At 33.8% G+C, this 26,506-nt stretch overlaps 1 protein-coding gene across 1 annotated transcript in view; it reads left to right on the plus strand.

Moving 5' to 3' along the window:
* Positions 1 to 26,506, plus strand: part of LOC114329245 (uncharacterized) — a 499,354-nt gene that overhangs the window by 185,670 nt on the left and 287,178 nt on the right. The window lies entirely within an intron of this gene.

Below are 26,506 nucleotides of genomic sequence, written 5' to 3' on the forward strand. Positions count from 1 at the left end.
ACACACACACACACACACACACACACACACACACACACACACACACACACACACACACACACACACACACACACACACACACACACACACACACACACACACACACACACACACACACACACACACACACACACACACACACACACACACACACACACACACACACACACACACACACACACACACACACACACACACACACACACACACACACACACACACACACACACACACACACACACACACACACACACACACACACACACACACACACACACACACACACACACACACACACACACACACACACACACACACACACACACACACACACACACACACACACACACACACACAGAGAAATTAAAGTACTTTTATTATTTTTATTTTATTTTCGTATTACTCCGTAGAGTAACCAGGTGCATCTTTCAGTTGGAATTTGGCCGGCTGCAGACGGGGGATGTGAATTGCAAAGTGTAGAATTCCTTCCCTCTCGTCTTCACTGCAGCATCCATATGACTTGCAAATTATAGAAGTCTTGGAGGTGTTACCATGAAAATGTACCAATAAGTTTTCAATTTAAAAATCTATTAGAGATTTTTAATATTTTTCAATATTATTAATTTGCTATTAGGATTGAAAACTTGCTTCGTCTTATAAAGATAACCATTACCGCACCTGATAGTAAACTCTAAGTGAATGTTCTTTTGCAGCAGATTCGGTAGGGGGTAATGAGGTAATGTTGGTCTTATTTTTGTAAGATGAAGATACGTATTGCCTATATCTCAAATCGTTCAGACTGGTCCCTTTTTTCTTCCATATAGACTCTATAGCTCTATATTATAGAGCTATGCCATATGTATTAAATAGTGTGTTGTTACTGCCTTCTAGGTCGTAATTAATTAAAACTCTCTTCTTAGTTCAACTACATTATATTATTTACATTTAACTCCGTCTACGATTAACCATAACAATGGGTTTACATATCACAGTAACGACCTACCTAAACATTGCTCAATTACTAACTACTATAAATAATTATAACGATAACGATGATCCATATCATCGGGCGTTCACTTATATACATGATGAACTCTCGCAACCTCACGCTCGGCCTTGGTCAAGGGCGAACGATGAATGATATATGTTTTTCTTTGAATAACACATCATTTGTACAGGGTGATATTATAATACCACACCTCCCCGTTTTGTTAAAATTACATATTTTTAAAATGTGATGCTCCTCTTTCCCTTTTACAAAAATGTTTATGGTTACCTAATACTATTTTCAAAAATTAAATTTCCTAACTATCCTAACTAACATGGTACGTTTCAGATCAATCGATTTTTCCCTAAACATGTATATTCTTTTTCCTATTTTAAACCGGTATTTTCTAATACTAAACTGGTATTTTATAACATATCACTAGTTCACGTACTTTCCCGTCGTGTCTTTTCGTCCTTTTTTTTTTTTCGTTCACTAATTCACTTCATCAAAACAGTGTCCACAGTGAATGAAATTGATCCTAACTTTTAAATAGTCTTTTAGTGCCTATAAGCCGTAACTAATCTAATTGTAATAAAATCTCGAATTTAATACTTCCTAAGCTAAGATAAATATTACCTAAACCTCTATTAAATGGTATACAAAAAAAGAATTTAACGTTACTTTACTATTTCATCTTATTATTTCATTCTTACTAATTTTAAAATAATGTACCTATAATAAAAATGTAATCTCTCTAAAAACTTCTAATATGTCTCTAAAAAACTTCTAATAACTCTCTTGTACCTATAATAAATATTTCATCTCTCTAAAAACTTCACTTTTTGTGTCCCTTTGCTTACTATCTACTAACACTTATTGTAAGATATTGTCTATCCTTAATTCAAACACTTCCATTTTCCGCGAAAATTTAACCTGAATTCATTATCTACATTTAAAAATAAGTTATTTATAATTTACATTACTTTAGAGCAAAAAAAAATTTACAACTTTAATTCTTAGACATAATTCAATGATTAGCTATTTATTTGCTTAGTATCTTCTTAATTTTGTTTCTTTTCTTGCAATTTTTATGTGTCTTCTTTCATTTTTCCCACATATTTTAATAAAAAAAATTATCTTTTTTCTCTTCTTCTTCTTGTCTGGTACTACAACTCATATAATTCATTTTTCTTCATATAATAGCACTTCTACAGTGTACATAATTCATCTTCATATACATATTTCATATAACAATCATATATCATTTATCTCATATATCATTTCATATAACATCATAATCATCACTTCTTCATATACTAGCTCCGATACCTTCGTTTTACCTTAATAAAAGAGGTTTCACTCGGATGTCTTAGTTCTCCGCCAATATTAACCCGAATTTTCGCCCTGATCTGTACGCACGATTTAGGTGGTATAGTTAACTCAAAACACGAAATAGGTATTTTATGCGGTTCAAATTCTTCTAAAAATATCACAACCTCAATCCCTTGCTTTGAGGCCGTTGTTTATTCAAGAATAATCATGAATAAAATAGGTACCCTTCAAAACACAGAGTGGGTCTCTAATAAGCTTTCAAGCTTCTATAAATCACTTAGTACCTTCCTAATTTGACAAGAGCCGTGGGTTTCTTATTGTCTCAAGTTGCCTCATAATATTTAGCTTATAATATTGTTAGTTCTTCTTCTTATCTATATAGTTCTTCTCCAAATTCCTTATCTCGACGCATCAGGTCGGTTCGTTAAAAATGTATATCTTGCTTATAGCAATGTTTATCGTATATCATCACTAATCATTATTAAAAAATATCATATCATAATTCAGCCATGTATTAAATAGTGTGTTGTTACTGCCTTCTAGGTCGTAATTAATTAAAACTCTCTTCTTAGTTCAAATACATTATATTATTTACATTTAACTCCGTCTACGGTTAACCATAACAATGGGTTTACATATCACAGTAACGACCTACCTAAACATTGCTCAATTACTAACTACTATAAATAATTATAACGATAACGATGATCCATATCATCGGGCGTTCACTTATATACATGATGAACTCTCGCAACCTCACGCTCGGCCATGGTCAAGGGCGAACGATGAATGATATATGTTTTTCTTTGAATAACACATCTTTTGTACAGGGTGATATTATAATACCACACATATAAGAAACATGTTTTCTGCAGTAGCAACCGCATCCTGATGTATATTAGGGTCTTTAAAAGCCTCCATGATTAGTTGCAAGTCTGTGTTTTTCTGGATGACTTTAAGGAATTTCAGTTTCCCCTGATTAAACAATGCGGAAGTAGTATCACAACCACTCATCGCATGACATGTGATATTACATTGTAGGAATAAGATGTGGTCCATTAGGATTTTTTCGGCAGCCAGATGAGGGTTGTAGAAGCTTTGCGAAACCTTTTATTTTCCTGGTTTCAGAAAAAAATATATTTTTTGTGTTAGGACTACACAGGCCAATCAAAATGACCAGAAGGTCGCTACCTTCCCCCACCACTGTCACATGTCCACTTGACGGTGCCATCTCAAGAGCTGTCGTAATAATTAGAATATCAGCATCCTCCACAGGATGGAGGACAAATGACATCATTCTAATAAAGAAGAAATTTTGGAATGTAAAAAGTGGGTTTTGCAGAGACCGTTAAAAATTGGCAATTTTAAACTTGCACTTTAGACCGAACGGTTCGTCTGAAGAAAAGAGTGAATAGTGATATTTTTAGAGAATTTTAAGTACTTTAATTTCTGTTGACAGAACAATTACTAAAAGTTAATAGTTTTCGAGATTTAAGCAAAAAAGTCGGAAAAAGCAGAAATTTTTCGTTTTTTTGCGATTTACTCAATGTTCCGACACGAAATTTCGTCCGCAAACATCATATTCGGATTCAGCAGCCCAAAATATATACACAACGAAAGAAATCAGAACTACCCAAAACTTTCCTAGTTAAAACACAATTTGATTGAATTAACAACGTCTTCCTCACTTGAGCTCATAATTTTAACTGAAATGAATTGTGCTTCCATCATCATCGCATGGTTGCGGCGATTTATCGTCCGTTTTCTTTGAACCTAACTAGAAATATATTGTGGCGATAAAATATCGCTTATCGGCTATCGCCCGAGTATGAACGTCACCTTAGTCACAACCATAAAGAGTTTCGTTTATTTAGCGGCTCATTGAAAGAGAGGCTTAATGCTGTCCTCTTGGAAAACGGTAACAAATTCCCCTGTTCCTTGTTCCAATCTGAAGACATGAAAGAGGTATATGACAATATGAAATTTATTTTAGAAAATATCCAATATAGTAGATCGGGATGGAACTTATGTGGATATCCTAAAGCAATTGCTAGGTTACTTGACTTGCAGGCGGAATATACACAGTTTTGTAGCTTCCTTTGCGAATGGGACAGTCGAAATCGCAAAAGCCATTATAAACAGAAATCATGGCCTAAGCAAAAATCATTTGAACCTAGTAAGACACATATTGAAGAGACGGCATTGTTTGATCCTAAAAAAGTATATTTACACCACTTCAAACCAAGCTAAGATTGATGAAAAACTTTGCCAAAGCTATGACCAAGTTTTTTGTACTTTATAGAAAAGTGTCATGGACTAAATTATGCAAAAATCAAAGGTCTTTGTAGGTTCCCAAGTAAGAGGTTTAATAAAAAATAGCAATAACGCAGACATACTTATAGAGCCAAATTCTCAAGAAAATCCCTCACAGACAACTTTTAATTCAAAGTTTGTTGCAACACTCAATTATTTTAAAGTCTAAAAATCGCCATGAAGCTGCTTGTACGTGCATGTTCATCATTTGGGTCGTCAGTTGACGGTAATTCGAAAACCGATCCTAGTGTCAGGTCATCCTAACGAGTACCTACTTGAATTTGTGCGATTATTGAAATGGTCGTCACGAAATCGTCATTGGACGATCAAAATGTTTGTTTTAATACTCCGAAGGATGATGCGATAAACGATAATTTTTTTGTTAGAACGTTTAAAGGTTTTTTGTTTTCTGCGCAGGGACGTGACGCTTAAATGACGGTTTTTCATGATGTTGGAACAAACCTATTGTAAACCCATATCCCTATAGCAGGAAATAGGAGAAACATGAATGTGTTCTTTATATTTGGCTGTTACAAGGAAACCATAAGTGGTAAAAGAAACTATTATAATTTTGGATACCGTGTAAAAAGTACTATAAGAATCCGTCAATAAAAATTGTAGACCAAAAATTATAGTCCTGTTTTGTTGTTCAGTGTTATTAAAGCTCGTAACTTCAATAATCTGCGGTCGTTCTCTGTACTTTGTGCCTCTATACCGGATGGTGAATCATAAAACTGGCGATAGGAAACTCATTGTAAAATTATAAACTGTTGAATTCCTGCATCCCTAATTATTTTACACCAAAAGTCATCCGAAGTTATTTGTACAGGATTGAAAGTACCCCACAGAAACCTTATGGGAAATGGCTCTCTATCATATGCTCTGAAACTTTGGGTTCTGGTAGTCCTTGATATGTAGAACAAAAGACTCAATGCTTAGCTCCAAAAAATCATGGTTTTAAGATATAAGCCTCTGAGGTTATACAGTGAGTACGTTTGAGTTAAAATAAATTCATCTGAGGGTATCTTATCAACTTTATTGTTTTTTAAACAATAAATGAAAAAATATAAATTTGACAGTTGAAGTATTAACATTATATTAACTTCATTGTGGCCGAACGCAACCGTTATACATATTATTTACCGTTACACTGTGTGTGGTCTAACTTCGGCGTGAAAATCTGAAAAATTTATTATATTTTTACAAAATTTTGGAATATGTTTAATTGGTAGAACAATTCCAAGAGTTGTTTTCAATACAGATTTTAATCCTCTGCAAATAGTTTCTGATGCCTTTTGATGTAAATTAATTGGGAAAGCAGGAATTCAACAGTTTAGATTTTACATTGAGTTTTCCATGGCCCGTTTTCCAATTGACCACTAGGTATATGGAAAAGATGTAAATGTAATTTATTCGCTTGTCCGCTAGTGGTTCATTTTATTACACGTTTCCAACTCACGTTTAACTCAATTTTGAAGAAAACGGTGCAGCCGCGTTGAGTCCCCCTGGTCACTTTAGGACGAAACTTTAACAGTAACCTAGAGCTACAATTAATAGTCGTTTCAGTTTGTAGCGCAGATACATGGTTAATATATTATGGACAGAATAATTTTAGAGCATGTATCTATTATGGCGAACACAGGAAATCTGATTACGGCATATACGGGAAATCTGAATGGGAGCATATATTGGGAATAAATCTGCTTTAGGTTGGGTATTACGGCTTCGCACGTTTAATAAATTAATAGCTTTATACCTTATGGCTGTTCTATACCTAAGGTTAAAATAATACTAAAATTATTGTTATCTTCTTATTTATGAAATTGTTTACTTACTAAGAAAATTATTATTGAATCCTGACTATCTAATGTCTCACCTGACAACACAATGTACTGTGGACGCCTACGCAGAAATGCATGGCAACTTAAGGAGAAGAAGTTACAAGCCCCACGTTGTAAAACCCTCTAATTGCCTCCAAGCCTACAACCCATAAAATAACAAAAATAATAGATAGAATTTCAGAAGTCTTAACTTTAAAGGAATTATAATATTCCTGTTACAAGTACTGTTTCAGTTTGCTGAAAAATTTCTTACCTTTTCTATTCTTGCTTTATTCCCTTGCTTCAAATTTTGTTGTAAATGCTCAAGATATTCGGCTATTAGAACGTGTCATCTGCGAATCATATTATATTTTATTGATTGTTCAACCATTTACTTTTATCGCTGCCCTTAGTTCTTCTAGTGCCTCCCGAATTATTGCTCTAGATCAGCGGTTCTCAACCTTTTTGAGTGATGTACCACCTATAGTTATTTTTATTATTTTTGTTACCACCTATATTTTTAAATTGTATTATCAATACTTAATAAGTACTACTATTTTAATTTTTTCTGTGTTTTGTGTACCACCGCCAATAATGATATGTACCACCAGTGGTACATGTACCACAGATTGAGAACTTCTGCTCTAGATTAAACATGGAACAGAGTAGAAGAGAGGACATAGCACTGTTTGAAGCTTGAAGAAGCTTGAATGACTTCTTTGCTTTTTAGGGTTTTGCGGTCTAGTTCTGTGCAATATGCAGTAAGAATATTTTGCGTCTTCCAAAACGCCGTTTTTCTTTTATTTTTCCTTTCATTATTAGTTGAAGAAAGCTGTATCTCTCATATCTGAATATATCTATGTCCAAGATAAGGTGTTTTCCACATTTTTAATCATTTCTATAATTTATTTTCCACGATGTATTACTCATACTTCTAAAAACTTTTTCATTTCTATCGCTGGCTTCCCACGATCCGCAATATCGCGGACGGACGCGGACCAGCTCGCACCGACGCACCGTGGGAAGTGTCTCGTCCGTGGTAGCACAGACACGTCTATGTTGGTGCGTGATATCCATCAAGAGTCTGTAAGATCAAAGGTGCGTCCGTGTTTTAACAGACGCAAGGTCAAAATTTGTTCATTCGCCGATATTCGCTGATAGTTGTCTGTGGTGTCGCTAAAGTTTGTTGCAGTTGTTTTTAGAAGTTTGTTGCTAAAAGAATGGAATGGACGAACGAACTTATTTTTGATTTTTAAATCTGCATCAAAATTAACCAACTTTGTGGAATTTTACAGGGCCTGAGCATAAGAACAAGAACGGTAGATCCGATGCATGGAACCATATAAAAAATCAATTAAAGGATAGTACTGTTTAGATTAAAGAGTTTAAAACAGAAGCGAGTTAAATGGTTAAACCAAACACTACACAGACGGATCTACACAGACTGTCACGGTCACGGACCATGGGAAGAGCTCTGTCTGCGGTAAGTTGCCGTCCGTGGTCCTCGACTGTGCGTGATGATCCATAGAATCGCAGACCGTGAGAAGGAGGCATAACATGTTCAGTTTATGTAAATTTTAGAATGTGGCGGGATATCCACTATCCACATCTCAGAGTTTTCCAGGCGTCGTAACGAGTTGATAGTTAGCGTCCAGGCTCCCATGCCGATAGTAGGATACTTTGCATAAAGCATTTTATCATGCAATATCTTAGCTAAAGAAAAAATGTATCATATAATTTTGAAATGCTTTTCTGTCCTCTTCTGTTCTACATTGGACATTTTGGTCTGAGCATTAGGTATCATGTATTTAGTATCCTAGAAATTAAAACTTTTTAGCTTGTTCAATTTGTTTGGCACTTGCTAATATGTTTTAACTTTGGGATATTTTTTTTTCATGAATACCGTCATTTTGTTTTCTTTGCATTATTTTTAGACTATTTTTCACCCTCGCTCATCACCTTATTCGGCAGTTTCTGTAGTTAATATTTGCTTCCAGCAATTTATCGAGTAATAACAACTATCCTCTTGACTTTAATACCTTCAAGTGACTCATTTCATAGCTCATGCAAATATCTATTCTGAGAATCGGTTGAAAAATATTGGCGAGAGCCTACAACTTCGATTCCTCTTTAGATTTTTGTGTTCTCAGTACCATCCCTTTTTAATAAAATAGTTAACGTATTATGTTTATATGATTGGGGTCGATCTTCTTTTTTTTTGTAAACATCGTCTTAGTTTTTCGTCATTGCCTTTACCAAAGGACTTTCCACAAAATGGAAGTCCTTTCGGGTTCCGATATCTACTATTTCAGACGTTTTGGGCCCATATATCCACTTTACACTTTTTGTAAATTCTGTTATGAATTACTTTCATAAATAACAAAATATCATAGGGAACATGGTACTTGATAGTCAAAAGTTGTTATAATTTTTTGCGTTGTTCGATTTAAGGAGGAGATGTTAGCCAATATTGTGGAATTTTGCAAGTTTTTTGAGATGTCAAAGTAGTTCAGAGAAATAAGGGAAAAAAATATCCTGTGGATGACACAACCCCATCCAGGCCGAAACTACTAAATTTTTTGAGTAGTATAGGCATCTATACTAATGAACTATATGTTTCCTGCAGCCGATTTTGATGATATACATAGTTATAAACAAATGAAAATCAAAAAACAGTAAATTCTCGCTTTTTTTGTCTATTACCAAAACTTTAAGCATTTTAAAGAAATTTAAGAGTAAGAATCTCATAAATCGTCTAATATGTCTATCCTTATTGGTTGCTTAGAAAATTGCAAAATAAATAAATAATAAATTTTGAGTTTCTCTAAATATTCATAACTTATGTAAAAAATAACTTAGAACCTTCTTATTACACGGAATGCTGAGACTTCTTGTGCTTAAATCATACCCTAAATTTTAGAGCAATTGGTCAAATAGTTTAAAAGTTATTTAATTTGTTTATCCCAAATTAATTTTTTTTGCAACACTATAAGTCAGAAAATGATGAAATTACAGTAATACTTTGAATAGTTTATAAAAGAAGAAGATTTACACTATTAATTTAACTAAAAAAAATGACAAAAAATAATTCTAAATATTGCAAAATTATTTTGCAAGAACAAAATACGAACTAACTTCGTCCCTAATTGTCCCAGGACAATTGTTTCTATTTCTAAATGTGTATAAAAATTCAGTCTTTCTAAATATGAAAAAATAATTTTTCTACGGGTAATAGTTAAAAAGTTATTCTAAATGTTTATAAGTAAGCAAAAATCGAAATGTTTTTGCAAAATAATTTTACACTGTTTAAAATTAACTTTTGTCATTTTTAATTAATTAAGTAAATAGTATAAATAAATATTCTTCTTTCATAAACTTTCCGAAGTATTACCATGTATTACTGTAACCTCATAATTTTCTAACTTATAGTGTACAAAAAAATAAATTTGGGATAAATAAATTAAATATTGCTTTGAAATTTAAAAAAATATATAATTTAAGCACAGGAAGTCTCCGCATTCCGTGTAATAAGAAGGTTCTAACTTAATTTTTACATAAGTTATGAACGTTCATAAAATGTCACACATCGCACACATCTTATGGAAAATATAATGTCACTCAAATTCAATAAAATTTATACGAATAGATTCGTTTTAAATTAACGGTCAAATCTTATCATTGCGCCAACTCTTAATTATGATTAATTACGACGCAAATTGCAATTAAAATTTATCGAAATCACATTTTTGGAGTCAGTAAAAGTGTCACTATTGCTCTGGGTGCTATTCAAAAGGAGCTTAAACCCCGCTGGGCCTAAGCGGATTAGTGAAACTAATCCGCTGATTTATGGAGTACCGACAATTTGGGTATTTTAAAATATTTTCTCTCTCTCTCTCTCTAACTTATGTACGTACCCATTTGATTTCAGATTTATTTATATCAATTTCTGCTCTTATTATTGAAAATATAGAGTTGGCGCAATGATAAGATTTGACCGTTAATTTAAAACGTATCTATTCGTATAAATTTTATTGAATTTGAGTGACATTATATTTTCCATAAGATGTGTGCGATGTCCTTTATGCTTTAATATTCAGCGAACGCCATAGTGAAGGTTTTTATGATTTATGAGTTTCTTATTCTCAAGTTGGTTTAGTATACTTCACTTTTTAGTAATAGACGAAAAAAGCGATTTTGATTTTTATTTGTTTATAACTATGTATATAATTAAAATCGGCTGCAGAAAACCTATAGGTTATTAATATAGATGTCCAGATTATTTATTTAGCGTATGGCAATTTGATACACAACATTATCACACATATGTTATAGTCTAACATCTAATGTATTAATATATTCAATCGACGCTGGTGTTGCAGAGGCGAAGTCCAGAGGATCTCCATCATACTTTCTCCGAGAGCATTCGGCAATCATATGCTGGATGGTCTGTTTCTCGGCGCCGCAGTCGCACTCAGCAGAGGTTCTCATTTTCCATTTATAAAGGGAATCTGCGCAGACTCCATGACCCGTTATTATCCTGTTAAGAGTTGACCATGATTTTCGGGGGAGGTCAAAACCTGGTGGAGTTTCTGTGATGCATGGTGTGTTTCTCATTATTAGGTTCGGTCTGTCGCTCTGCATGTTCTTCCACTGGGAGTTCATTTGGAAATTGTTGGAACTCAAGTTTATTGCATCTCTAGTCGGAGGTTTTCTGGAGCGCAATCGATGTGAGTTAGCGTCGGCGACATATGTGTGTATAGGTAACTGCGGGTTGTTAAGCAGCTTTTGGAATTCTCTAAGCAGAGCATGCTGACGATGAAGGTTAGGTGGAGGTATGTGGCTCAGTAGTGGAAGCCACTCCACAGGTGTAGACTTGATCGTTCCAGATATGAGACGCATGGCGACATTGAGCTGAGTATCTATAATTTTTGTGTGAACGCTGTTCAGCCAAACAGGGGAGCAGTATTCAGCTGCGGAGTATACGAGTCCAAGGGCTGAACACCGAAGTGTACTTGCTGTTGAGCCCCATGTAGTCCCGCAAAGCTTCTGTATGATGTTGTTACGGGTTCTCAGCTTTGCTGCGGTGTTCTCAAGATGTTTCTTAAAGGAGAGTGTTCTGTCCAGGGTGACGCTGAGGTACTTGGGATTATAGTTGTGCGTGAGCAGTTGGTTATCAATGTACACTTTAAGTTTTGCGTGGGCCATATTGTTGTTCAGGTGAAAACAGCTAACCTCGGTTTTTTTGGGGTTAGGCTTAAGTCTCCATTGTTTAAAGTACTTAACCAGGCGTTCCAGATCTTCCGTTAGGATTGCCTCGGAGTTTTGTATTAAGGAGTTTTGAGTTGCAAGTGCCCAGTCGTCTGCATATCCAAATTTTTTAGATCTGGTAGGGGGCATATCAGCTATATACATACTAAATAGCAGCGGTGCAAGTACGGAGCCCTGGGAGAGGCCGTTGTTAAGCGTTCTCTCTTTGCTCACTGTAGTTCCCATTGTTACACGAAAGTTTCTACTGCTCAGCATAGTATTTATGAGTCGGGCGGTTGCTTTGCAGGGGATTATTTTCAGGAGCTTATAGATGAGGCCATCTTTCCAAACCGTGTCATATGCAGCCGATAAATCGATGAATGCCACAGACGTCTTCAGTTTTCTTTGGTAACCTGCCTCTATATAGGTAGTTATAGAGAGCACTTGGTCAGTGGTGCTTCGTTGAGGCCTGAATCCTGCTTGTTCAATTGGTATTTTTTGAAGTAGCTTTGGGCCGATTCTGTTCAGGACCAGTCTTTCGAGGAGCTTGTAAGCTGAACTGAGTAAAGCGATGGGGCGGTAACTCGCTGGGTTGTCTGTTGGTTTTCCAGGTTTTAGAATGGCTATGATTTTTGTTTGTTTAAAGATGTTTGGTAGGTTACCTGTTTTGAGTATATCTGTATAGAATTTAGACAACCAGGTTTTTGCAAATTTCCCACAATGGATCAGGAATTCGGGAGGTATACCATCTGTACCAGGAGCTTTGTTAGGTTTAATGTCTTTAATGGCGTTTGAGACTTCTTCTGGAGTGAACGGTGCAGAGTACTCTGTATCTGATGGACAGTCAGCTTTTAGATGTTTAAGCTCCCTTTTAATAGTAGTGGTAAACTTTTTATCACATGCTCCTCTGGAGGTGGCAACTATATGTGATGCAATTTTATTAGGGTTGAAGTCGTGGATTTGTCGTGTTGCCAGTTTGTCACTTCCGAGTTTTCTTAGGAGCGACCACGCTTTACGGCTAGACTTTTTGAAATCTAACGATTCGATTTCATTTGTCCATTTCTTCCTTCTTGCTACATCAAGGCTCAGGAGAAGTTCGTCCGCAATGTCACTTTCACCGGTTTCAAGATATTCTTCGTAGAGGTTTTGGCTTTCCTCACTCCATCCTGGTATGTATTGCTTACGATGACCCCTGGGAATGTGTTTCTTTGCTGTAGCAATTATTGCCCCTCTAAACCTTTCATAATTTTTGTATGTTGGTGGAATCCATCGTAGGATTTTATCGAGTTCGTTGGTAAAGGCGGGCCAGTTACCTTTGTTAAAGTTCCAGCGTGGTCGTGGAATGGTTGTGACTAGTGGGATTTGGATACCAAATAAATAAAATAAATAGATGTCCATACTACTCAAAAAATTTGGTTTTGGCCTGGAAGGGGATGTGTCACGAGAAAAATCTTATTTCTCTGGACTAAAGGTTAAAATGATTAAAATATAAAAACAATTTTTTAAGGGCCTACTCCCAATGTTTAGAAAAAATATGCCTTACTATTTTATAACACATTTCCATTATCCTTTATAATCTCTTGAATTTTTACATTCTACACAGTATTCTAACTACAGATTAAACTAGTTCAAAGATATTACCAACTTAACAGTGCTTAAGTAAGAGTGAAAATTGACAGAGAAAATTAAATTCTTCGCAAGGATTTTGATGAAAGGCAAGGAGTGAAGGGGAACTTTTTCTTGTATAGATAATCTCTTTATCCTCTAATCTGTCGGAGCTACATCTTCCTTCTTATATATGTCGCGGCGTACACCTCCACGACATTAAATGGAAAATCAGTCTAGCGTATACTTTCCACAGCATCGCAGTTATCAACTTGATGTTCTAACGACATCTCACAACTTCTACGAAAATATATTCGTGTAGCCATAAATTCAAGATAAACTACTGTCAAATACTTGAAACTTGTTATATACAACTTTATAATTCAATATGTACTTCAGTGTAAGTTTAGCAAACTTATTCGTGTATTTGAATACGTACCTTGTCAGAGTTTGCATGTTTTACTTATCTTCTTCTTGTTTCAATTTGATCGGTAATACCTTCTTTGTAGTTTGATAATCGTGTAAAGAAACTTAATACAATGAGCATCAAGAATGGGAGCTTTATATGACTAGTCAAAAAAGGGTATATAGGGTGGAAACCACTTAAGGAATAAAATCATTTTTGTCCTAGTTTTAAAAAATTAGCACCTAAAGCACTTGAAAATAAATTTAATAATAATATAAGTTGAAATAAATTCATTTTTTCGCGAATGGGCGATTTTGGAAATAAATCTCAAAACAGGTCGATTGTTATTTTTGAATTATGACTTTTTAGCATACCTATTGTTAAGCTCTGTATTTCTCTCTCTTTTTGAGATTGATCAGCAAATTCTTATTTTGGTTAATTACTTAATTATTTTAATTATTACTTATGTAGAACAAAGCCAAAATCAAATTGAATCCTCTAATAAATTTTATTCTCAGGGCTATTTTAATTTTAATGCATTACCTTAGGTTTGTGGCTTCTAGTATCTCTAGTTGCTTAATTCATCCAGGGACAAAACAGGGAAATTAAACACACTTGACGCCATATAAATGTTATAAATATTTTTTTATTTATCCAATATACCATAAATATATACGATTTAAGAATTAAACTAAAATATAATTCTGTTGCAACTTTTTCTCATCTAATAAATTAAGCTTTAATTCTGATATCTCCTTTGTTTTAACAATTATTTTATTTAAATAATTCGTTAGACTATTCTTACAAAAATACTAAAACTTACGTTTCTCTTTTTCAATTGATTACTTATGTCTTCTTTAAATTTTGGAATGACTAAATTATGCCATAGAAATGCTCAATATAAAAATAAACAAATATTGTGTGGATATAAAAAAAACTCTCTCCCTTTCACAAAAATTCTGACTAACCTTTTTGTTTCTTTTTTACTTCTTCTTCCTGGATTGCGCAGCCTTTGATTTTCTCACACTTGCTCCTAGGATGTAGCGAAAGGTCCTTCTCATCCAAACTGCTTCACAAACAAACCAACAACGGGCCTCGCTCGAAATCTCTGTTCAGTTTCCTCTCTGCTCGATATCTTGTGCAAATTGATACCCACCGGCTACTTGTTCCAGACAGAACACAGGAATCTCCTCGGATACAAGGAAAATTAACTTTTCAACTCGGTCAACGATTTCGTTTCAACCACGATCTGCTCGCAAAGGCCAATTTCACCACTTTACACCGACTTCTCACTTTTAAAAACTGGACTGTCTTCTCCAGATATTAATTACACAGTGACCATTTTTTTCTCAAAATCGGACCCAACACTCTGCTCCCTTCCATCCACCTTTCTCCGCCAATCACAAAAATCCTCTCTACCCACTACATACCTATTGTCATTTCTTAAGAACCCATTAATTTTGTATAAAACTTTTCCATTTTGTTAAATTCTAGGAGATACAAAATTACTTTTCGTTGTTTCAATATGCTAAACAAAAAACCTTAAAAATGAATAACCATTTTCAATGTCGTTGCAACACGAAACTACAGCCGCGCGATATTCTAGTCCAATCAGAGAGTGCCGCAAGCACCTCTACCGGTTTCGATTTCCCATTACGTCCCCTCTACCGGTTTTCCATTGTTTTCATTCTGGTGGGATGTAGAGTATCATTATGTTGCTTTATTAGTCTGGGCTGATTATCGGAGAATAGGCCATTTTTGGGAAAAGTTATTTACCAGCAATTTTATTGCTGGAATCGAATTATAAGATCCTATATATTAATAATATAGGTATGCAAAGTCCTCAGATAGTGTGCTACTTTTTTTATAAACAAAATGGCGCACGAAAATCGTGTTTTTTTTTTCAATTATTGCTCTATAACTCCGAAGATTTTAACTTTACAACAAAAACACCCAAATAAAAATTCACCGTGATTAAATTGTGCATAGAGATGCGTTTTTTCTGATCTGCTTTGACGAAAATTTTCCTCGGAAAATGCGGGTTTTCCCAACAAAATCTTTAATTTTCAAATAAAGTTTTAGATAAGTAATTATCTACCAATAATTAAATAATTTGGCGACTTAAAAACTTTTTTGGTTTAGATTACAATTCCAGAAGCTGATGAATATTAAACGAATATTTTAGCAACAATTCAATTGTAAATTAATAATTTACGGTCGCAATAATAACCAAAATAATTACGATACACTGATCAAGCTTTGAAATCTTATAAAGATGAGATGCCTATTTAATATTTTGTCGACAAAATATGAATTTTTTATTTTTTGTATAATCTTTAAATGTTAAAAAAAATAGTTATAAACAAATTAACGTTTCTCAGAAAGTTTTTACTATATTATAATTTTAAAAAATAGCTAAAATGGGCATTTTAAATAAATATCTTTAAAATGAATGCTTTAAAACTTTTCTGCAACCATTTGTAAAAAAGTTATGAAACAGCAAAATAATCATACGATTACTACTGTGTTTATACTTTTTTTTAATTCTTTCAAAGCGTAGAAGTGAGTTTAAAGTACAAGCTAATTATTTACAAAAAAATATCGATTATCAGTTTAATAGTTATATTTTAATTAAAGATTATAAATATATTTTATTGTAATTTACACGCGCGAAAGTAGAGTAACACAGTACTGTAGCTAACATTTTCACTCGGAGCGACGACCGGCCGCGTGATGTACACTTTTAATAAATAATGCATGCTGCGTGTCAGTCGCTTCGAGTGAACATTTTAGCTCCGACTCTGTATCAGGCCTACGTTTGCGCTAAAAATTACAAAAAAAAGTGTTTTTAATCTTTGATTAAAATATAGCCATTGCAGTAATTTTTGACATTCTTCGTGAGTAATTAGGTTGTACCATAGACTCACTTTTAAGCTTTGAAACAATTAAAACTAATTATAAACAACGGAGTATTCGTATATTTACTTTGCTGTTTCATAACTTTTTTGCAAATGGTTGGAAATTTTTTTTTAAAGCATTCATTTTCAAGACCTATGAAATACGCATTTTAAGTATTTTTTTAAATTAGAATATAATGAACAATTTCTGAGAAATGTTAATTTGTTTATAACAATTTTTTTTAAACATTTAAAGATTATGCAAAAAAATGAAAAATTTATATTTTGTCGACAAAATATTAAATAGGCATCACACCTTTATAATCTTTCTAAGTTTGATCAATGTCTCATGATTATTTTGGTTGTTATTGCGACTGTAAATTGTTAATTAACAATTGAATTGTTGCTAAAATATTCGTTTCATTTTCACCGGCTTCTGAATTTATAATCTATAACAAGAAAGCTTTTATTTCACCAAGGTATGTAATTATTGATAAATAATTACTGGCCCAAAAAATTTATTTGAAAATTCGAGATTTTGTTGGGAAAACCCACATTTTCCGAGGAAAATTTTCGTCGGAGCAAATCGGGAAAAACATATCTCTATGCAGAACTAAATTGGGGTGAATTTTTATTTGAGTGTTTTTGGTGTAAAGTTAAAATCTTCGGAGTTATAGAGCAATAATTGAAAAAAATAGGATTTGTCGGCGCCATTTTGTTTATAAAAAAAGTAGCACACTATATGCGGACTTTGCATACCTATATTAATAATATATAGAATCTTATAATTCGATTCCAGCAATAAAATTGCTGGTAAATAAACTTTCTTTGTACTTTACTAATTAGACCAGCGTATTATAACTATTTATTTTCAAAATTTAAAGATTATGCAAAAAAAAAGAAAAATTCATATTTTGTCGATAAAATATTAAACAAGCATCTCATCTTTATAATTTTTATAAGTTTGATCAATGTATCATGATTATTTTGTTTATTATTGCGATCGTAATTTGTTAATTAACAATTGAATTGTTGCTAAAATATTCGTTTAATTTTCACCGGCTTCTGGAATGACAATATATACCAAAAAAGCTTTAATGTGACTAAGTTATTTAATTATTGATTAATAATTACTTACCTAAAACTTTATTTGAAAATTAGAGTTTTTGTTAGGAAAACCCGCATTTTCCGAGGAAAATTTTCGTCGGAGCAAATCGTGAAAAACACATTTCTATGCAGAATTGAATTGCGGTGAATTTTTATTAAGCTGTTTTGGTTGTAAAGTTAAAATCTTCGAAGTTATAGAGCAATAATTGAAAAAAATACGATTTGTCTGCGCCATTTTATTTATAAAAAAGTAGCACACTATCTGCGGACTTTGCATACCTATATTATTAATATATAGGATCTTATAATTCGATTCCAGCAATAAAATTGCTGGTAAATAACTTTTCCATGAATTTTGCTAATTAGCCCATAGTATATATGCAATTAGACTGAAAACTTAGACTTTTAAAAAACCTTAAATTCTAAACTCAATAAATTTGTTGATTGCCTATCCTTCTAAGAAACATCTATAAAACGTCATTGTTCATTCAAAAGCGAAATAAATGTACTTTCTAAATTTTACCGCATAATTATTGTATGTCTGTTCCAGGAATCATTAACAAATCACTTAAGGATTTCACTTCCCGCGAAAACACTGTCTACTAACTAAATTACAATTTTTGGTCATATACACGGCGATGAAAATCTATAATCTCGTGGTCTCTGATATAAATTTATTTTCTAAAATTTTCCCATACAATTTACAACACTATATATCATACTAGTGACGTCGTCAAGAATGTATGTAATCTATTTAATTCAAAATACATTTTACTGCTGTCAGAATATAGGAAAAAATGCTTAGTTTGTAAATAAATATTGCTTTGTTCCATCAGTAAAGTAAAAATCAGTAAAATGTATTTTGAATTAAATAAATTGCAGACATTGTTCTTCTTTTCTATATTAGTTAATTTATCTTTTTGGACACCGGGTATAAGCAATTATATTACTGTCTATATTAGTAAATACATAATTGAATAATCTTTCAAATGAGCTATCATACGACCCCTATTCTTATTTAAAGAAATCTTCGATTACTTCATCCCGCCCAGATGGATGACGTCACTAGTAAGATATATATCGCACACCTAGTTCAATAGTACCACAAGTGCAAAACACAATATTCTCGAGAAATGAGCAAAACGTTCTGTAGCAAACGCGTTATGCCCTGTAAATAATTTATTTTGAGAATGACTGGCTTCAAAATTACAATTTAGGTAGAAAATTATACAGTTATTCGCTGGATCTTATTACAATTTATTAAAATTGTGAAGAAAGTCATTTATAAAACGATACCTAGGAAATACGGCGGCAATATAATGAAAAAATAAATTGATTTTTGCAGTTGTGCCGTATTGAACGTATTGAATAATTACATCGGTTGTATTGTGGCAGTGTATATTATCGCCACATCTCCCAGTTATGGCCATATTGCATTTTCAAAACCTCTAAAAACCCTACAGTGAAATACCGAAGTAATTTACTTTATACTTATCCAAAACAATATTTTAGTTCAAGCTGTATTGCATAAGATGGGGCAATATATAGGCAATATTTTACAGCCTTAACACAAAATTCGAATTTTTTGCAGTTGTGGCACAATTGAAATAGGTGTGCGATATGCTGTTAGTATGCTAAATAGTATGGAACACTTTAAGTTAGAGGTGGAGGATGAATCAGAGGTAGAATTTGAGAGGGTGGACGAATATATTATGTATTCGGTTACGCTTATCGATCAGACATGTAAGGAAGAAGCAGAAATTCTGTTAAGACTGACCAAGAGTAATAGATGCGTTGGGACTATAAAAACAATAATTACGGCTAAAAAAATATAGCGTAATACAAAAATACCAATTATTCAGAGAATTATTTTATAATGCAAAACTACGAGATCCGCTGTAAAAAGTATATTTAAAATTCCTTAAATAAGGTTACATTAAATCACAGAACGTTTTCGGATATAGAAATCCATCATCAGTGTTACTAAAAGCCCTAAAATAAGTATAACCTAATTAGTTAATAAAAAAGATTTAAAAAGTTGACTAAGGTTAAAAAATGCAAGAGCCCATACTTACAAAAAATAGCATGCCTGAGCCACCAAAATATTTTGGGTAAAAACCCTTTAACCCTCGCAGGACCAACCGTTTTGGTAGAAACAGCGAGGACCAAGGAGGGTCAATAAATGTCCACACATAAATTAATCAAAAACGTGCTTTTTTATTTAAACTAATTTTAAAATAACACTTTTATATTATTCCTAGACGTTATAGGCTATTGATTATATTCAAAATAAGATAGCTAAAAGGAACTACAACGTTAACGGGGTTTTATTATTTCATATGGTCAATGGACATCTATATATGAAAAAACCGCGGAGTGCTACCATTTAAAGGGGTGCGTTTTTGAGGAATGGGTGAATTAGTCCCTGGGCACAGGTTACATTAGGGTGAGTTCTATGCACTTTTGGTACAAACATATCTACATAAAAATTGTTCCTGGTTAAATTTCCTATCTAAATATCGCTTTTTAAAGTCAATGATACTTTTTTTTTACAAAAATATATTCAAAAGAAAAAGCACAAAGAAACCCACAAGAAAGAAATTTTGTTTTTTGTCCCATAACTTTTGTCCACGAGGATATAGGTATAGACATTGCTTTACAGAAAAAAAACCTACATATTTTTTCTTTAAAATGTTTTTAGTAGAGGTAATTAGGATTTACAGTTTTCGAAATATGATTTTTCAAAGTTCGCCACTCACAGCAATTTTGGGCAATTTTCCTTGTTATTTCGCAAATATTGTTCTGTAACTTTTTCTACGTAACTTTAGGTATATGCAATGGTACACGTAGTAGGAATAGAAATCAATTACCTTTAAAATAGTCCACTGTATAACGTTGTACGACTTTTTTTAAAGAGGTTATGGTTTTTCAAGGTTTTATACTTTTAACGATTTTTTATAATATAATATAAAAATAAAATAATATTATTATATAATATATTATATATTATATAATATTATATTATACATAGTATATATAATATAATATTATATTATATATTATATGTTATATATTATATAATACCTAATATAAAAAATATTATTTTTTACATTTTTTACGATTATTTTTGAAATTTCTCATTATAACTTTTTTTTTCTTGTACATGAATATACTATATATTGCTTAATAAAGAGGGCTTACTTTCTGTTCTTTAGAATGGTGTGTCATCTATATTTAAATATGTAATGGAAACCGAGTGATTATTTGATATTTTTTTACCTGTATTTATTACATAAACATAAAAATTACATAAACATTAGTCTTAGAAAACATCACTTTAGTTAAAATTATTCAAACGTTGACGTTTAAAAAATTTTCAAAATCAAAGTCCATCTCTTCGTTAGCATTAGCTTCAACATCTTCCTCTGACACCTCAGTTATCTTAGAGTTCCCACAATTAGTACCCATGTACATGCACCCTTTGCAGAATATTGAACAACTAATTTCTATCTTCCTACAACCGCAGTTTTTTGTACATCCTTTGGTACATTTACATGCTATTTTTTCAAGCAAAGCTTGTTGGTGTAGGAGCTTTGACAGTAAATATTGGAATTAATCCATATTTTGAAGTTTGCCTGTCCGAGGCAAGTGGATCCAAAGTATTAGCTATAAAAAATAAGATTCAATCCTAACACACAATCACATAAAAAAGATATAATGAGGAATTTAAAAAATAATCCTAAAATCAAAAATCGTTGCAAGTACTTATTACATTTTGGAAAAGCATATCTTATTAAAAAATAATCCTAGAATTTTTTTAATACACCATTCTAAATTAAACAGAATAAGCTTCCTTTTTTATTATACAATATATACCTAAATTCAGAAAAAAAAGTTATAATAAGTTATAATGGGAAATTTAAAAAATAATCGTAAAAAATATAAAAACGTTAAAAGTTTAAAGTCTTGAAAAGATAATACAGAACAATAATTGCCCAAAATTGCTGTGATTGGCGAATTTTGCAAAATCATATTTCGAAAACTGTAAATCTTAATGACCTTTACCAAACATCATTTTAAAGACAAAATATGTAAGTTTTTTTTCTCTAAAGCAATATCTATACCTATATCCCCGTGGACAAAAGTTATGGGACAAAAAACAAAATTTCTTTCTTTTGGGTTTCTTTGTGCTTTTCTTTTCAATATATTTTTGTAAAAAAAAGTATCTTTGACTTTAAAAAGCTATACTTAGATAGGAAATTTAACCACTAACAATTTTTATGTAGACGTGTTTATACCAAAAGTGCATAGAACTCACCCTAATGTAACCTGTGCCCAGGGACTAATTCACCCATTTTTCAAAAACGCATCCCTTTAAATGGTAGCACTCCGCGGTTTTATCATATATATAGAAATTCATTGACCATATGAAATAATAAAACCCCGTTAACGTTGTAGTTCCTTTCTATAGTACATAATCAATAGCCTATTAATGGAACAGTTAAACGATACGAATTTACCCGGAGTCTTCGGCTTCAGTAGAATTGGCATCATCGCAGTGCCTGATTAACCATTAGGCAAAGTAGGCAGTTGCCTAGGGGCCTCGGTCCCAAAGGGGGCCTCGCAGGGCCCAAAACGAACAAATAATTATTAGAATTAAATAAAAACTATAAATCATATTATGTTAAAAGTTCAAATATTGTGCAATACCATAGCAGCGATGATGGATTACATTACCATGCATAATTTTGTTCACATAGAAAACCTATATTGTGAGAATAAGTCGCTAATGAATGCCGTTTGGTAGAAGGAAGAGTACTGTCTAGCAGTGTGCACGGTTTCTTACTCTCCCTCAAATGGAAATGTTTACTTAATGCTTTCCACATCTTCTTTTTAGAGAACAGGACACAAGCTTCACAACAGGATATTCGGATTGGAAAAATGCTTCTCATGAATGAAGTCACATGAAGAAAGCCATTTTCTCCGATGATGTGTGAAAACACAGGCAAGCCTTCATGGTCGAATTGACAGATCTTTGGAAAATCCTCCAAATTCCATCTCTGGAAATTCAATTTAATCAAGAGCGAGCTTACTGGATGCAAGTTCTGAAAAGAGTAGTCTCTGTGGTTAAGTTTCTATCTTCTCGCGAATTAGCGTTGAGGGATTAAAGATAGATCCTTGGTTCACGAAAAATATTTCAAGCATATCAAAAAATTTATATTTTTCTTTACATCAAGAACTTCCTCCGCCACCTGAATACATATTTAAATATAACCTGCCAAAGCAAGATATTTCTACTATCGTCAGATTAAAAACTCGACACGGAAAATATGAGGCACATCTGCACAAATTAGGAATAGTTAATTCATCAGTCTGTTTTTGTGATAATGTTTCGATTAGAGATTTGAACCATATTTTCTTTGAATGCAAAATTAACGAGACATATATAAATCAATTGTATTACAATTTACGACAAACACAAGTTCATTTTCCAATTAGTATAGAATATGTACTAAGTTGTCATAAAATGGAAATATTTAAATTACTCATAAACTACTTGAAAGAAACAAATATAGTCATTTGAGTCAGATAGGTGGGAATATAACAAAACTAATAAATTGAGGTAAAAATAAAATAAAAATCTGTGGCTAACGGCCCCGCATCCAAGCCATTTTTCACACACACAGACACACACACACACAGACACACACACACACACACACACACAGACACACACACACCCACACCCACACCCACACCCACACCCACACCCACACCCCCACACACACACACACACACACACACACACACACACACACACACACACACACACACACACACACACACACACACACACACACACACACACACACACACACACACACACACACACACACACACACACACACACACACACACACACACACACACACACACACACACACACACACACACACACACACACACACACACACACACACACACACACACACACACACACACACACACACACACACACACACACACACACACACACACACACACACACACACACACACACACACACACACACACACACACACACACACACACACACACACACACACACACACACACACACACACACACACACACACACACACACACACACACACACACACACACACACACACACACACACACACACACACACACACACACACACACACACACACACACACACACACACACACACACACACACACACACACACACACACACACACACACACACACACACACACACACACACACACACACACACACACACACACACACACACACACACACACACACACACACACACACACACACACACACACACACACACACACACACACACACACACACACACACACACACACACACACACACACACACACACACACACACACACACACACACACACACACACACACACACACACACACACACACACACACACACACACACACACACACACACACACACACACACACACACACACACACACACACACACACACACACACACACACACACACACACACACACACACACACACACACACACACACACACACACACACACACACACACACACACACACACACACACACACACACACACACACACACACACACACACACACACACACACACACACACACACACACACACACACACACACACACACACACACACACACACACACACACACACACACACACACACACACACACACACACACACACACACACACACACACACACACACACACACACACACACACACACACACACACACACACACACACACACACACACACACACACACACACACACACACACACACACACACACACACACACACACACACACACACACACACACACACACACACACACACACACACACACACACACACACACACACACACACACACACACACACACACACACACACACACACACACACACACACACACACACACACACACACACACACACACACACACACACACACACACACACACACACACACACACACACACACACACACACACACACACACACACACACACACACACACACACACACACACACACACACACACACACACACACACACACACACACACACACACACACACACACACACACACACACACACACACACACACACATCAAAGTAACAAATACTGTAAATGATTACTTTATACAAAATACCTGCCTACTGAGAAATACGACTCTCGATATGATTACCGGTACTCTAATACAAAAGTAACAAAAGTAATCATAGTAATCAAAGTAACGAATACTGTAAATGATTACTTTATAAAAAAGTAACGGTTTGTAACGAATAGTAGAAAGTAACTATAATTAACATAACTAATGCTAACCCGCCGATATCAAACATAGTGAGAAAACGCAGACTAGAATCGCTCGGTTATCTATAAGCGGAGAGCACCTTAGGGCAAAACAAAAGAGAGGAAGGCCAAGAAGGAAATGATGACATGCAGTAATGGAAGACGTCAATAAGTTGGGAATCAGAGATTGAAAGCCGACAACTAAGAACAGAAAACGATAGAAATGATCGTTTATTATTAAATTTGTTTTTGAAATAACTTAAAAACCGGCCAACAAAAATAGTCCACTATAAATAGATGTTTCCGTACATATTTATTTTGATATTCAACAAAAAGGTAATATTTTATTCAAAAATATAGCACACAGTTGGTTTGATTATTAAACATATTGCATGATAAATATATATTTTATGCTATTTTTTAAATTTAAAATTTTACAAAATTAATATTGTAGTTTATGGTCGACTAGCTCTTTCGAATTTATTCGGCTATTTATTTCCTATTTATAATCTAGCAAAAGCAATTACAAACAGTAAAATCACAGATAATTTATTTAATGTGTAAAATTGTTGTCAAGCTCTATGCATAAGAGACATGTCGCTCTTGGATCACATAATACTGAAAATAATACGTACAAACTAATTGGTGGTAAAAATATCTCCCAACGAAATGAAAATAGGTTTCAGAATCTGCAACCTCACATTAGTTATAAAAGTTGTGATAGAGCAGACAAATCTTTACAGCGCTTGTAGACTTTATACAGAGTATTAAAAGAAAACTTGCTAGTTGTAGCGCGAACTGGGTAGCTCTACACTCATGCAGCTAGTTCCAGGTTTGATAACAAGAGGAGAGATAAAGAAGTAACACCTCACTAAATAATCAGAGTTCAGCTGGTCCGGCTGATAGAACTCTACGCGGCCCCTTTTCTAGGGCTTCAGATAAAAATCACAATGACAGTGAATGCTGATAAGAAGAATATTCGAAACTCGGCAAAAGTGCTTTAGACTTTAAAGTGCTTTAGGCTTTAGACGTAGTAGAGAAGCATAGAGATCGAGTGGCTACCGGAATGGGTAGTTTCCTCCTACTAGTCAACAGCTTCGGGTAGGTGAGTTGGTAGGAGCAAGGATATCTCCTTGGTGCTGTAGGCGAAATATTACCTCTAAAAGTGGATTAATCAGGAATAGTCCACGGCGCAGAGATGCGGAAAGCAACAAGAAGTTATCAAAGGTAATACCACGAGTCCTCTAAATTTTATCGATAATTTTTTTGTTTTCACGAAAACTTCTTTATTTGGTAAAATTACGAAAACAAACCGAAATCACGAGTCCGAAGGACGAGTGATTTTATACATTTCGGTTTGTTTGAGTGATTTTACCTTAAATAAAGAAGTTTAAGTATGAAAACGAAAAA

This window comes from Diabrotica virgifera, chromosome 5, assembly GCF_917563875.1.
Source record: "Diabrotica virgifera virgifera chromosome 5, PGI_DIABVI_V3a".
Classification (NCBI taxonomy): Eukaryota; Metazoa; Arthropoda; class Insecta; order Coleoptera; family Chrysomelidae; genus Diabrotica; species Diabrotica virgifera.